General features: G+C 40.3%; 1 long non-coding RNA gene across 1 annotated transcript in view; it reads left to right on the top strand.

Annotated features, from left to right (window-relative positions):
- LOC138988273 (uncharacterized) overlaps positions 1-14,117 on the top strand; it is a 50,358-nt gene extending 36,241 nt beyond the window's left edge. The window contains exons 2-3 of the long non-coding RNA XR_011464594.1: positions 12,909-13,081; positions 13,169-14,117. This is a non-coding gene — a long non-coding RNA (uncharacterized lncRNA). The remainder of the gene's footprint in view (positions 1-12,908; positions 13,082-13,168) is intronic.
- The last annotated feature ends 1,540 nt before the right edge of the window (positions 14,118-15,657 follow it).

Raw genomic sequence — 15,657 nt, 5'->3', positions numbered from 1 at the left:
AAAGATGCTTGGAATGATTTCTATTTTTTTGAATTTACCAAGGCTAGATTTATGGCCCAGGATGTGATCTATCCTGGAGAAGGTTCCATGTGTGCCTGAGAAGAAGGTGAAATTCATTGTTTTGGCATGAAATGTCCTATAGATATCAATTAGGTCTAACTGGTCTATTGTATCATTTAAAGTTTGTGTTTCCTTGTTAATTTTCTGTTTAGTTGATCTATCCATAGGTGTGAGTGGGGTATTAAAGTCTCCCACTATTACTGTGTTATTGTTAATTTCTCCTTTCATACTTGTTAGCATTTGTCTTACATACTGTGGTGCGCCTGAGTTGGGTGCATATATAATTGTTATATCTTCTTCTTGGATTGATCCTTTGATCATTATGTAGTGACCATCTTTGTCTCTTTTCACAGCCTTTGTTTTAAAGTCTATTTTATCTGATATGAGTATTGCTACTCCTGCTTTCTTCTGGTCCCTATATGCATGGAAAATCTTTTTCCAGCCCTTCACTTTCAGTCTGTTTGTGTCCCCTGTTTTGAGGTGGGTCTCTTGTAGACAACATATGTAGGGGTCTTGTTTTTGTATCCATTCAGCCAGTCTTTGTCTTTTGGTTGGGGCATTCAACCCATTTACATTTAAGGTAATTACTGATAAGTATGATCCCATTGCCATTTACTTTATTGTTGTGGGTTCGAATTTATACACTGTTTTTGTGTTTCCTGTCTAGAGAATATCCTTTAGTATTTGTTGGAGAGCTGGTTTGGTGGTGCAGAATTCTCTCAGCTTTTGCTTGTCTGAAAAGCTTTTGATTTCTCCTTCATACTTGAATGAGATCCTTGCTGGGTACAATAATCTGGGCTGTAGGTTATTTTCTTTCATCATTTTAAGTATGTCTTGCCATTCCCTCCTGGCTTGAAGAGTTTCTATTGAAAGCTCAGCTCTTATCCTTATGGGAATTCCCTTGTGTGTTATTTGTTGTTTTTCCCTTGCTGCTTTGTTTTTTTTTTTTTTTTTTTGCTGCTTTTAATATTTGTTCTTTGTGTTTGATCTTTGTTAATTTGATTAATATGTGTCCTGGAATGTTTCTCCTTGGGTTTATCCTGTTTGGGACTCTCTGGGTTTCTTGGACTTGGGTGATTCTTTCCTTCCCTATTTTAGGGAAGTTTTCAACTATTATCTCCTCAAGTATTTTCTCATGGTCCTTCTTTTTGTCTTCTTCTTCTGGGACCCCTATGATTTGAATGTTGTAGCGTTTAATATTGTCCTGGAGGTCTCTGAGATTGTCCTCATTTCTTTTAATTCGTTTTTCTTTTATCCTCTCTGATTCATTTATTTCTGCCATTGTATCTTCTAATTCACTAATCCTATCTTCTGCCTCTGTTATTCTACTATTTGTTGCCTCCAGAGTGTTTTTAATTTCATTTATTGCATTATTCATTATATATTGACTCTTTTTTATTTCTTCTAGGTCCTTGTTGAACCTTTCTTGTGTCTTCTCAATCCTTGTCTCCAGGCTATTTATCTGTGATTCCATTTTGATTTCAAGATTTTGGATCAATTTCACTATCATTATTCAGAATTGTTTATCAGGTAGATTCCCTATCTCTTCCTCTTTTGTTTGGTTTGGTGGTCATTTATCCTGTTCCTTTATCTGCTGGGTATTCCTCTGTCTCTTCATCTTGTTTAAAGTGCTGATTTTGGGGTGTCCTTTCTGTATTCTGGCAGTTTGTGGAGTTCTCTTTATTGTGGCGTTTCCTCGCTGTGTGTGGGTTTGTACAGGTGGCTTGTCAATGTTTCCTGGTTAGGGAAGCTTGTGTTGGTGTTCTGGTGGGTGGAGCTGTATTTCTTCTCTCTGGAGTGCAATGAAGTGTCCAGTAATGAGTTATGAGATGTCTATGTTTTTGGGGTGACTTTGGACAGCCTGTATCTTGAAGCTCAGGGCTGTGTTCCTTTGTTGCTGGAGAATTTGCTTGGTATGCCTCTCCCTGGAACTTGTTGGCCCTTCTGTGGTACTTGGTTTTAGTGTCAGTATGGAGGCGTTTGATGAGCTCCTGTCAAGTAATGTTCCTTGGAGTCAGGAGTTCCCTGGAGTCAGGGTTTAGACTTAAGCCTCCTGCTTCCAGTTATTGGTCTTATTTTTACAGTAGTTTCAAAACTTCTCCTTCTATACAGCACCATTGATAAAACATCTACGTTAAAGATGAAAAGTTTCTCTACCATGAGGGCCACCCAGAGAGGTTCACAGCGTTACATGGAGAAGAGAAGAGGGAGGAGGGAGTTAGAGGTGACCCGAATGATATGAGGTGGAATCAATAGTGGAGAGAGTGGGTTAGCCAATAATCACTTCCTTATGTGCACTCCACAACTGGACCGCTCAGAGATGTTCATGGAGTTATACAGAGAAGAGAAGAAGGAGGGAGACAGAGGTCGCCAGAAGGATAAAAGAGGGGAATGAAAAGGAGGGAGACAGATCCAGCCAGTAATCAGTTCCCTAAGTGTTTTCCACCGTCTGGAACACACAGAAATTCACAGAGTTGTGTAGAGTAGAGAGGGGTTAGGGAGGAGACACAAGCGTCCTGGTGGAGAAAAAGGAGAGTCCAAAGGGAGAGAGAGCAGTTAAGCCAGTAATCTCATTCCCTAGTGAAAAATGGGTACTGAAGATTGGGTTCTTAAGGGTACAAAATTGGTAACAAATACATAAAAGCAAAAATTAAAAATCTAGAGTAGAGTTTGGAATTTTAAAAATACGATGTTAAAGAAAAGAAGAAGGAAAAGAAAGAGAGAAAAAACAAACAGGTCGTGAAAATTATAAAGAAAATATAGGTACAAAATTGATAAGTAATACCAATAAGCAAAAGTTAAAAATCTAGAGTTTGGAATTTCAAAAATATAATTTTAAAAAAAAGAAGAAAAAGAAAGACAGAAAAAAACAGAAACAAACAATGTCGCAAAAATTATAAAGAAAATACAGGTACAAAATTGATGTCAAATACCAAAAAGCATAAATTAAAAATCTAGAGTTTGGAATTTCAGATATACAATGTTATATAACAGAAGAAGAGAAAGAAACAGAGAAAAAAAAAGTCACAGAAATTATAAAAAAACTATAAGTACAAAATTGATTACAAATACCAAAAGGTAAAATTAAAAATCTAGAGTAGGGTTTGGAATTTCAAAAATACAATGTTGAAGAAAAGAAGGGAAAAAAAAAGATAAAAAAATTATAAAAAATATATATATGAAGTTTGCTGAAGAAAAAAAATAGGGTCTTTTTTTTTTGCAAAGTAATAGGTTATTAAAGTGAAAATTAAAGGAATAATAGAAGACTTAAAATTTTTTTAAAAAATTAAAAAAAAAAAATGATCGTTAAAATAGTAAAAATATATCAAGGACTTTCTTTGGTTTTGTTGTGAGTATTGTGGGTTCAGCTCATTTTTGGCTAGTTCCTTGGTCCGACTTTTATTTCTCAAGATCTATAGGCCCCTTCCTATGTAGTCCGTAGTAACCACAGGGTTTTAATCTATTGCCTGAAGCTTCCAAGGTGGTTCCCTCTGTTATAGCTTCTGTTTGCTAGACTCTTCAGTGTCTGGTTTCTGCCCTGACACAAAGGGGATGGTGGAGGACACTTTTTTTTTTTTTTTCTTTTTTAGGCTCACTTGTTCAGTCGCGCTGTGGGGAAGGAGGGAGGGATGCTGCAAACAAGTAACACTGGCATGTGCTCGCAGTGCCTCAGTCACACTGGGTCTGCCCCAGCTCACGGCGCGTGTAGCCTCCCTGCCCACACTGCTCAGGCTCTAGGTTGTTCCGCTGGGAGCCATCCGTGGCCGGCCCTGGGCTACCTGCACCTCCCAGGTCCAAGCCGCTCAGGTTCAGGCACTCGGGTAGTCCTCAGAGGCACAGACTCAGTTGGGCCTGCGTTTTGTGCCCTTCCCAGGTCTGAGCAGCTCAGGTGATGAGGTGTTCAGTGAGCGCGATTGCTGCGACTTATCGCCTCCCCTCCGCTCGGTTATCTAGGTGTACAACCGGCGCACCTTCTCAGGGAGATGTTGACCGTCCAGACCCCCAAGAAGTTTTAGTTAGCAAAGAAGCCTGCTTACAGTTTTATAGGATAATGTCTCTCTGGGGCTGTGATTGACCCCTTCTGGCTCTGGCTGCGTGTCACTGGAGGGGGAAGGTCTGCAGCCGGCTATCTCGGTTCAGTCCTTTGTTCCGTGAGCGGGCCTGGCGGTGTCTTAGGTTAGGGTTGGCTTTTCGCGTGGTAGATATCCCACAGTCTGGTTTGCTAGCCCAGATTATTTCGCTCAGATAGCGCTCCGGGTATTCAGGCCAGGTCCTTACTCTAAGCGATGCAGCGTGCGCCGCACCTCCCTGCCCAGCCCCCGCCTGCTAATGGCATGTGCAGGCGTCTGCGCTGCTTCTCTGCTGGGGGAGTTACTGTAGGGCTCGCAATCTGCGAGTTTTAATTGTTTATTTATTTTTTGTCCCTGTTATGTTGCCCTCTGTGCTTCCAAAGCTCGGCACAGATTCGGCAGTGAGAAGGTTTCCTGATGTTTGGAAACTTCTTTCTTTTTAAGACTCCCTTCCTGGGACGGAACTTCGTCCCTCCCTCTTTTGTCTCTTTTTTTGTCTTTTGTATTTTTTCCTTCCTCCTTTCGAGGACTTGGGTTGCTTTTCTGGGTGCCTGATGTCCTCTGCCAGTATTCAGAAGTTGTTTTGTGGAATTTACTTGGCTTTTAAATGGTCTTTTGATGAATTTGTGGGGGAGAAAGCGTTCTCCCCGTCCTACTCCTCTGCCATCTTAGCTCCTCCCCCTGAATTTTTTTATTGTATGGAAAATATCTTCAGTCAGGAAAGAAAAGGGAAAGAGCGAAGGAGAGGACAGACAGACAGATGATTATATGTAGGGAACTCATGTATTTTTTTTTTTTTTTATAAATGTATTTATTTTAATTGGAGGCTAATTACTTTACAATATTGTATTGGTTTTGCCATACATCAGCATGAATCCACCACAGATGTACATGTGTTCCCCATCCTGAACACCCCTCCCACCTTCATCCCTATACCATCCCTCTGGGTCATCCCAGTGCACCAGCCCCAAGCATCCTGTATCGTGCATCGAACCTGGACTGGTGATTCATTTCATATATGATATTGTACACCTTTCAATGCCATTCTCCCAAATCATCCCACCGTCTCCCTCTCCCATGGAGTCCAAAAGACTATTTTATACATCTGTGTCTTCTTTTGCTGTCTCGTATACAGGGTTATTGTTACCATTTTTCTAAATTCCATATATATGCGTTAGTATACTGTATTGGTGTTTTTCTTTCTGGCTTACTTCACTCTGTAGAATAGGCTCCAGTTTCATCCACCTCATTAGAACTGATTCAAATGTATTCTTTTTAATGGCTGAGTAATACTCCATTGTGTATATGTACCACTGCTTTCTTATCCATTCATCTGCTGATGGACATCTAGGTTGCTTCCACGTCCTGGCTATTATAAACAGTGCTGCGATGAACATTGCGGTACACGTGTCTCTTTCCCTTCTGGTTTCCTCAGTGTGTGTACCCAGCAGTGGGATTGCTGGATCATAAGGCAGTTCTATTTCCAGTTTTTTAAGGAATCTCCACACTGTTCTCCATAGTGGCTGTACTAGTTTGCATTTCCACCAACAGTGTAAGAGGGTTCCCTTCTCTCCACACCCTCTCCAGCATTTATTGCTTGTAGACTTTTGGATAGCAGCCATCCTGACTGGTGAAATGGTACCTCATAGTGGTTTTGATTTGCATTTCTCTGATAATGAGTGATGTTGAGCATCTCTTCATGTGTTTGTTAGCCATCTGTATGTCTTCTTTGGAGAAATGTCTATTTAGTTCTTTGGCCCATTTTTTGATTGGGTCATTTATTTTTCTGGAGTTGAGCTGTAGGAGTTGCTCGTATTTTTTTGAGATTAGTTGTTTGTCAGTTGCTTCATTTGCTATTATTTTCTCCCATTCTGAAAGCTGCCTTTTCACCTTGCTAATAGTTTCCTTTGATGTGCAGAAGCTTTTAAGTTTAATTAGGTCCCATTTGTTTATTTTTGCTTTTATTTCCAATATTCTGGGAGGTGGGTCATAGAGGATCCTGCTGTGATGTATGTCGGAGAGTATTTTGCCTATGTTCTCCTCTAGGAGTTTTATAGTTTCTGGTCTTACGTTTAGATGTTTAATCCATTTTGAGTTTATTTTTGTGTATGGTGTTAGAAAGTGTTCTATTTTCATTCTTTTACAAGTGGTTGACCAGTTTTCCCAGCACCACTTGTTAAAGAGATTGTCTTTTCTCCATTGTATATTCTTGCCTCCTTTGTCAAAGATAAGGTGTCCATATGTGTGTGGATTTATCTCTGGGCTTTCTATTTTGTTCCATTGATCTGTATTTCTGTCTTTGTGCCAGTACCATACTGTCTTGGTGACTGTGGCTTTGTAGAACTCATGTCTTAACAAAATTTTGAGGTGGCTCTCCTGTTAGCTCTTCCTGTGGAAGGAAACAAGACTGCTGACTCTAGTATGATGGCCTTATACTCTAGTCCTTTACTTTAAACCTGCAGTAAACATGTCTTTATGTATAATCTCAGTGGTAGTGTGTGTGTGTGTGTGTTTGTGTTTTAATTCCAGACAGGTGCTAGTTGGGTGTGGTGTCTTGCATGAACTACACAGCTGTTAACATCACCTCTAAAACTTCCACACAACTTGAGTATCAGCGTATTATAGGAAGTTAAAGAAAATCACGAGTACCCTTAGAACTTTGTAATTCAGGTCAGAGGATTTCAATTCACCAATGAGTGTCACAAAGTATGAGTTGGAGTTGTCTCCAAATAGAACACTCAGATCAGATCAGATCAGTCGCTCAGTGGTGTCCGACTCTTTGCAACCCCATGAATCGCAGCACACCAGGCCTCCCTGTCCATCACCAACTCCCAGAGTTCACTCAGACTCACGTCCATCGAGTCAGTGATGCCATCCAGCCATCTCATTCTCTGTCGTCCCCTTCTCCTCCTGCCCCCAATCCCTCCCATCATCAGAGTCTTTTCCAGTGAGTCAACTCTTTGCATGAGGTCGCCAAAGTACTGGAGTTTCAGCTTTAGCATCATTCCTTCCAATGAAATCCCAGGGCTTATCTCCTTCAGAATGGACTGGTTGGATCTCCTTGCAGTCCAAGGGACTCTCAAGACTCTTCTCCAATACCACAGTTCAAAAGCATCAATTCTTCAGCACTCAGCCTTCTTCACAGTCCAACTCTCACATCCATACATGACCACAGGAAAAACCATAGCCTTGACTAGATGAACTTTTGTTGGCAAAGTAGTGTCTGTGCTTTTGAATATGCTATCTAGGTTGGTCATAACTTTCCTTCGAAGGAGTAAGCGTCTTTTAAATTCATGGCTGCAATCACCATCTGTAGTGATTTTGGAGCCCAAAAATAAAGTCTGACACTGTTTCCCCTGTTTCCCCATCTATTTCCCATGAAGTGATGGGACTGGATGCCATGATCTTCATTTTCTGAATGTTGAGCTTTAAGCCCACTTTTTCACTCTCCACTTTCACTGTCATCAAGAGGCTTTTTAGTTCCTCTTTAATTTCTGCCATAAGGGTGGTGTCATATGCGTATCTGAGGTTATTGATATTTCTCCCGGCAATCTTGATTCCAGCTTGTGTTTCTTCCAGTCCAGCATTTCTCCTGCTGTACTCTGCAAGAAGTTAAATAAGCAGGGTGACAATATACAGCCTTGACATACTCCTTTTCCTATTTGGAATCAGTCTGTTGTTCCATGTCCAGTTCTAACTGTTGCTTCCTGACCTGCATACGAATTTCTCACGAGGCAGGTCAGGTGGTCTGGTATTCCCATCTCTTGAAGAATTCTCCACAGTTTATTGTGATCCACACAGTTAAAGGCTTTGGCATAGTCAATAAAGCAGAAATAGATGTTTTTCTGGAACTCTCTTTCTTTTTCCATGATCCAGCGGATGCTGGCAGTTTGATCTCTGGCTCCTCTGCCTTTTCTAAAACCAGCTTGAACATCAGGAAGTTCACGGTTCACATATTGCTAAAGCCTGGCTTAGAGAATTTTGAGTATTACTTTACTAGCGTGTGAAATGAGTGCAATTGTGCAGTAGTTTGAGCATTCTTTGGCATTGCCTTTCTTTGGGATTGGAATGAAAACTGACCTTTTCCAGTCTTGTGGCACTGCTTAGTTTTCCAAATTTGCTGGCATATTGAGTGCCGCACTTTCACAGCATCATCATTCAGGATTTGGAATAGCTCAACTGGAATTCCACTAGGGAAATCTGATTTGAATTTCTCACTTTAAAAATAGTTATCACTTTTTCTATATGTTAAAAAAATAAAAATTAAAAAAAAATTAAAAAATTTTTACTATCTTATATTTTAATGTATAGAAGAAAGATAAGAATGAAGGAAAAGAAAGGAAATGAGAGGAAAGGAAGTATTGGGCAATATCTCTTTAAGGCTTTGGTTCAAATTTATACATCTCTGTAGATAGTAAATTCCAGTTTTTATTCATGATATTCAAATTTGGAGACAACATTCTTGGGGTTATAATTTTAATAATATGCTGATGTTACTGCAAAATTAGTAAACAAGTGAAACCCTATCTATGCTTGCTTCTATGAGTATCTGCTTCTTTTACTCAAGAATTGAATAGAATAACACATGAGAGTATTACACAAAAACCACTTCTTCTGGACTTGAATACTGTAAAATTGGATAAGCTCCTTCAGTGAAATTTGTCATAAGTTGGGCAAACCTAATTAAATTACGTCTGCAATTAAAAATGACACTTGACCATTCATGTTTGTGGAGTTCCCACCTGGGTATGATCATGTTTTATGATCATTTGTACTTTCAGCAACAAATGTTATATTTACTTTCCCATAGCTTTCCCTTCCTGTTAATGGAGTGAGAAATGAAATATGCTTTGTTAACTTCCCTTGGGCTTTAAGCAAAGTTAGACCATGACCAGGCAACCAGCAATGGGAAACAATGAGAAATAAATGACAAATTCTCACAAATCAAATCCTTTCTTAAGGTCAGCTATGCACATGTGTTGCACAGCAACTAATAATAATACAGAAAAAATAAAGACTTGTAACCTTATTACTGTTTTCTCCTTCCTCTGCTTTCTACATCCCAAACTCTGAATCTCTGGCACGTAGGTACCTTATTTCATAGGTAAAAACATGAAAACTAACATCAACATAAACTAATTTACTTAACTGTGAGTTCTTTAAGGACAGAAACTGTATCCTAATGGCACTTTGAATGCACAGATGGAGAACAATGCCTAGCTCATGTTTGTGCCACAGGAACAGCATAATGTCACTTCACATATGTTTATGGCACACACAAAGGCAGTTCTGCCAGCTTCTGTCATGGAAAAGATAAAAATATGTGCCGTGAATACAGAACTCTGAACCCTCATAAAATACATAGCTCTGCCGAGATTGTCTTGGTTATTCTGGGTTTATCTTTTTCACTTTATTGCTGGGGTGTGGAAACGTCTTGATCTTCAAGTAGTATAAGAAACCAGAAACATTTGTATGGAGACCGTGACATGGGACCATAAGATATCCAGTCAGGACGTTTTGTTCTTATTATTTTATCTTTAACAGTATTTTGAGAATTAATGAGAACGATTTTTTTCAGTGCAATTAATGGTCCATGAAAGGCAATGTAGAGAGTGAAAAAAGTTGGGAGTCATCTAATCACCTGATATTTACTGAATTGTCCGTGTCAAATCTTTGCTAAACTTTCACTGTCTCAAAGGAGTCACACATATATGGTTCCCTGTTTTCATTGAGCTGACATTTTAGAGAAGGTGTTAACCAAAAAACTAACTAACTAAACAGACAACCGAGTAAACAAGTATGCTTTTTAGGAAAGACAAGGTGCTGATGTAGAACTAGCCATTGGAGTATGGGATGCAGGGGGAACTGGCTTTGGAGAGGGCACCAACTAGGTAACACTGGCTGAGGTCAGGAGGAGAGCCCAGACCCAGAAGAGGAGTATTGCAGACCAATAAACCACGGAAGCAAAAGCTCTGATTTGGGAAAGAATTTTCATGTGAGATCTAGGTTTGAAACAAACACATTGATCACTGAGCATAAGTGGGTAAATCGTTTTACCTAGTTTCACGTTTATAAAATCAAAATAACAATGCGTGTGTTGAAAATCAGGGCTTCCCAGGTGGCTCCAGTGGTAAAGAACCCGCCCGACAATGCAAGAAATGTGGGTTTGGTCCTGAATTGGGAAGATCCCCTGGAGGAGGGCATGGCAACCGACTCCAGTATTCTTGCCTGGAGAACCCCATGGAGAGAGGAGCCTGGTGGGCTACAGGCCACAGGGTTGCCTGCCTATGAGTTGGACACGACCGAAGCAACTTAGCATGCACTCACACATGCTGAAAACCAGTGTGAAAGTTAAAACTCTTCATGGCAAAGCACTCGACATTGTAGACCTTCAGAAAACGCTGCTTCCCGTTTCCACCAACACTTTATAGCTTTAGCTGAATTACTTACAGAAGTCACAGCAACAACAAAATATTAACATTTCCCAAGGATAAGTGTCATTTTGTTCCAAGCAGCACTTACTGGAACAAAATAAAAAAATAAAAAACTCTTTTGGAAGCTGTAAACAGGATCCAGCAGTACCCTAACAACTGTGACGGTCACAGATTACCATACCTCCTTTTTGATCCAAATGTATTTCAGTGACTGCAAAAAAAATCACTATTGAAATGTAACAGACTGAAGTTCTTACTTGTTGAGTTTTCAGTGATAGATTAGTGTGTATTTAATCACCTTTTCAGCATGAGTTAATTTAATCTCTTTTACATTAAACAGACTCTTAAGACTTTTAAAATGCTGCTGTATCACACTAGGATTATTTTACTATCTATAGACATTTTGCAGTTTAAAAAGCCCTACCCTAAAATGTATCTGTTTAGATGACCTTTTGTAACCAATTCCAGTTGGGTTTTATCAGCCAATTGTAATGCTTGCACTCTTACTAGACAAGTAACCTTCCCTTTCTTGGAGCAAGAATACTTGATACACTAAAATACTAGAGAAGTTTAAGTCCTTAGTAAACTCTATGCACTAAAATATGTCCCTTTGAGACCAAACCGCACCCATAAAATGAGTCACAATAAAATAATCCCTGGGATTAATATCTGATCTGTATAACCTGTGTGTTCTGATGAAGAACAAGTTGATGTAGTTGTTCAGGTGCTATGTCCAACTCTTTGTGACCTTGTGGACTGCAGCATGCCAGGTTTCCCTGTCCTTCACTCTCTCCCTGAGTTTGCTCAAAGTCACGCCCCTTGTGTCAGTGATGCCATCTAACCATCTCATCCTCTGTTGCCCCCTTTTTCCTCCTGCCCTCAATCTTCCCCAGCATCAGGGTCTTTTCCAGTGGGTTGGCTGTTCACATCAGGTGGACAAAGCATTGGAGCTTCAGCATCAGTCCTTTCAGTGAATATTCAAGATTGATTTCCTTCAGGATTGACTGATTTTATCTCCATGCTGTCTAAGGGATTCTCACGAGTCTTCTTTACCACCAATTTGAAAGCATCAATTCTTTGGCACTCAGCCTTCTTTATGGTCCAACTCTCACATCTGTACATGACTACTGGAAAAACCATAGCTTTGACTCTATGGACCTTTGTCAGCAAAGTGATGTCTCTGCTTTTTATTTTTTTTAACTTATTTATTTTAATTGGAGGCTACTTAATTTACAATATTGTAGTGGTTTTGCCATACATTGATATGAGTCAGCCATGGGTGTACATGTGTTCCCCAACCTGAACCCCCCTCCCACCTCCCTCCCCATCCCATCCTTCAGGGTCATCCCAATGCACCAGCCCTGAGCTCCCTGTCTCATGCAACGAACCTGGACTGGCAATCTAGTTTACATATGATAATATACATGTTTCCATGCTGTTCTCTCAAATCATCCCATCCTCGCCCTCTCCCACAGAGTCCAAAAGACTGTTCTATACATCTGTGTGTCTTTTCTGTCTCGCATATAGGGTTATCATTATCTGCTTTTTTAATATGCTGTCTAAGTTTGTCATAGCTTTTCTTCCAAGGATCAAGCATCTTTTCTTTCATGGCTGCAGTCACCTTTCACAGTGATTTTGGAGCCCAAGAAAATAAAATCTGTCACTACTTCCACTTTTTCTTCATTTGCCATGAAGTGATGGGATGCCGTGGTCTTCGTTTTTTGAATGTTGAGTTTTAAGACAACTTCTTCACTCTCTTCTTTCACCCTCATCAAGAAGCTCCTTAGTTCCATTTCATTTTCTGCTATTTGAGTGATGTCATCTGCATGTCTGAGGTCGTCAGTATTTCTCCCAGCAATCTTGATTCCAGCTTGTGCTTCATCCAGCCTGGTATTTCACATGATTCACTCTGTATAGATGTTAGATAAGCACTGTGACAATATACAGCCTTGATGTATTCCTTTCCCAATTTTGAACCAGTCCGTTGTTCCATGTTGGATTCTAATTGTTGCTTTTTGACCTTCGTGTGGGTTTCTCAGGAGGCAGGAAAAGTGATCTGGTATTCTCATCTCTTTGAGAATATTCCAGTTTGTTGTGATCCACACAGTCAAAGGTTTTAGCATAGTCAATGAAGCCAAAGTAGAGTTTTTTCTGGAATTCCCTTGCTTTCTCTATGATCCATTGGATATTGACAATTTGATCTCTGGTTCGTCTGCCTTTTCTAAATCCAGCTTATATATCTGGAAGTTCTCAGTTCACATACTGTTGAAGCCTAGCTTGAAGGATTTAGAACACTACCTTGCTAACATGTGAAATCTGGAACATTCCCTTCATCTCTCTTCAGGTGGCGTAGACCTCAACCTGTTTGGTGGCTGTCATGATTGCATCAAGGCCTGAGGATGGAAGCCAGGTCTGAATTTGCAGTGGCCTAGATCTAGCTTCTACAGGTAACCTGATATGTGGGGAAAGACATGTTTCTTCCCAGATAGGGCTACCTGCCTTGAATGTGAATAGCAGGTGAGTTATCAGTTGCCACTGAGACCTCTAGTAGCAAGACAGGTTGCTAGGAAGAGCTAATGGGGGAAATTTTTCTACTCCATACAGGTTTTCAGAGAGGTGGAAAGAGCCACGTGGAGCTTATGATGGTGCTCATAAGGAAAAAAGAGGAAAAGAAGTTTTCCTGAGGGAAGGCATAGAAACTCAACAGAAAACAAAATTGTGGCATAGGTGAAGTGAAGCAAAGCGAAGTTATTGTAGAGAAAACTGGCGTGAGCTGGGTTAAAAATTAAACCAATAAACCAATTTGGATTCCTTTTATTTCTTTTTCTGCTCTGATTGCTGTGGCCAAAACTTCCAAAACTATGTTGAATAGTAATGGTGAAAGTGGGCACCCTTGTCTTGTTCCTGACTTTAGAGGAAATGCTTTCAATTTTTCACCATTGAGGATAATGTTTGCTGTGGGTTTGTCATATATAGCTTTTATTATGTTGAGGTATGTTCCTTCTATTCCTGCTTTCAACGCGGGTATACCTGTGGCGGATTCATTTCGATATTTGGCAAAACTAATACAATATTGTAAAGTTTAAAAAAAAAAAAAACCAATAAACCAAAAAAAGAATTCCAATTGTAAGAGAATGAGAAGGGAATATTTTTTTATTTTTTTAATCTAAATTATTGCCAGGAGGATAGGCATTCTTTCTGAGAATAAAAGACAGTGAAAGGAGATTTCTGTGGGTTAATTTCTTCTACTGGATACCCCTGAATAATCATAATGACTGACTGAAATGAATCTTACATTTGCCTTAGTTCAGTCAAATTCATGTCTCTATTTTCTCTTTATTAGTGGCCTAGAATACCTCCCATCTCTTCATTTACTTAAATCCCACAATATCCTGTTACAATCATATCTTTTCTGTTAAGTTTCTCTCTCTGACCTTTTTCTCAGTAAGCTCTCCCTTCTCTGACTTTTCTTAAACTACTCGTTTTAGCTTAACCTGAATAGGGCTTCCCTAATGGCTCAGTGGTAAAGAATCTACCTGCGGTGTGGGATCCCTGGGTTGGTAAGATCTCTTGGAGGAGGAAATGGCAACCCACTCCATTATTCTTGCCTAGGAAATCCCATGGACAAAGGAGCCTGGCGGGCTACAGTCCATGGGGTCGCAAAGCCAGACACAACCGAGCAACAGAAACTCACAGAGAAGGGGAAATAGAGTGAGGCTGTTTGTGAAACTGGTAGACTGATGATCACTGCAGGGTCCATATGCAGGAATTGAATTGTCAATCTTTTTTGGGGGTAGGGAGGGTAAGAAGAAGGCAAGGGTTTGTGGAACTTGGATAGTAAAGATATGATGCCAGTGTAGGGGATGAGATTGAATTTTTTCTTTCCTAGCTTTTAGGGTAGATTTTGAGCTCCAGGGAGGGAGAGGTGAAGGCTGGAGAAATCGTAGTTATAAAAGACTCAGTGAAACATTGAATAGAAGCAATGCTGCTTCAGGCCCCTTGAGAGCACTAGCATAGATTTGCTGAGAGGAACATCCCCAGCCCTACATCTTCCCCCTCCCTTTCACCTTAAGATTTGGGAGGCCATTGCTGTGAAACTTTTGAGCATGCGAGGCTGTGTTCCCACACATGGTTCCAGAAACAGAAACAATGAAAACATACCTAGATGAAGAAGCCAGAGAGGAGGGACACAAACAGAGAGATCACAGGAAAATGCAAGATAAAACCCAAGACTCAAAGATATATAGGGGAGATTCTGAGATGGAGAAGAAGGGGCTTAGGGAGGGCTTAATTTCTGCATGAGCAGATGTAGGTCAACAATCTTAACAATCTGGCATAAATGTCAATATGATTTTATTCCTGCTCATAGCATAGCATAGTCCCTTCCAGCTCTTTCATTTATAATGGCACTAAATAATGCATTTCTTTAAAAGCTACTGGTTATAATCAAAAGTAGCCAGTGTGCATTTCTTTAAAAACATTGTATTTATGCCCTGGTTTTCACCAGAGGTTTATTGAAACTCATTAGTGTATTTATTTGCTAGGGCTGCCATTATAAAATACCGCAAATTGGGTGGCTTAACAACAGAAATTTACTGCCTCATAGTTCTGGAAGCTAAAAGGCCAAGACGAAGGTGTTGGTAAGGCTAATTCCTCCTAAGGACTGTAAGGGAGAGTTTGCTCCACATCTCTCTCTAGCTTCTGGTGGCTGATTGTCCGTCTTTGGCGTTGTTTGGTTTGTAGATTCTACCCTCATCTTCATATGGTGTTCTTCCTGTGTGTGTATGTATGTGTGTCTATCCAGATTCCCCTTTTTATATCAGTCATATTGGAGTAGAGACTCACTCTAGTAAATTGGGGTATACGGTCCCGCTGCTGGGCTTCCTAGGTGGCGCTAGTGGTAAAGAACCTGCCTGCCAATGCAGGAGATGGAAGAGACATGGATTTGATCCCTGGTTGGGAATATTCCCTGGAGAAGGGCATGGCAACCCATTCCAGTATTCTTGCCTGGAAAATTCCATGCACAGAGGAGCCTGGCAGTCTGCATACACTCCATAGGATCGAAAAGAGTCAGACAGGACTGAAGAGACTTA

The sequence above is a fragment of the Bos mutus genome, chromosome 6 (assembly GCF_027580195.1).
Source record: "Bos mutus isolate GX-2022 chromosome 6, NWIPB_WYAK_1.1, whole genome shotgun sequence".
Taxonomy (NCBI): domain Eukaryota; kingdom Metazoa; phylum Chordata; class Mammalia; order Artiodactyla; family Bovidae; genus Bos; species Bos mutus.
The sequence above is the reverse complement of the archived record's forward strand: the minus strand, read 5'-3'. Positions and strand labels throughout refer to the sequence as shown.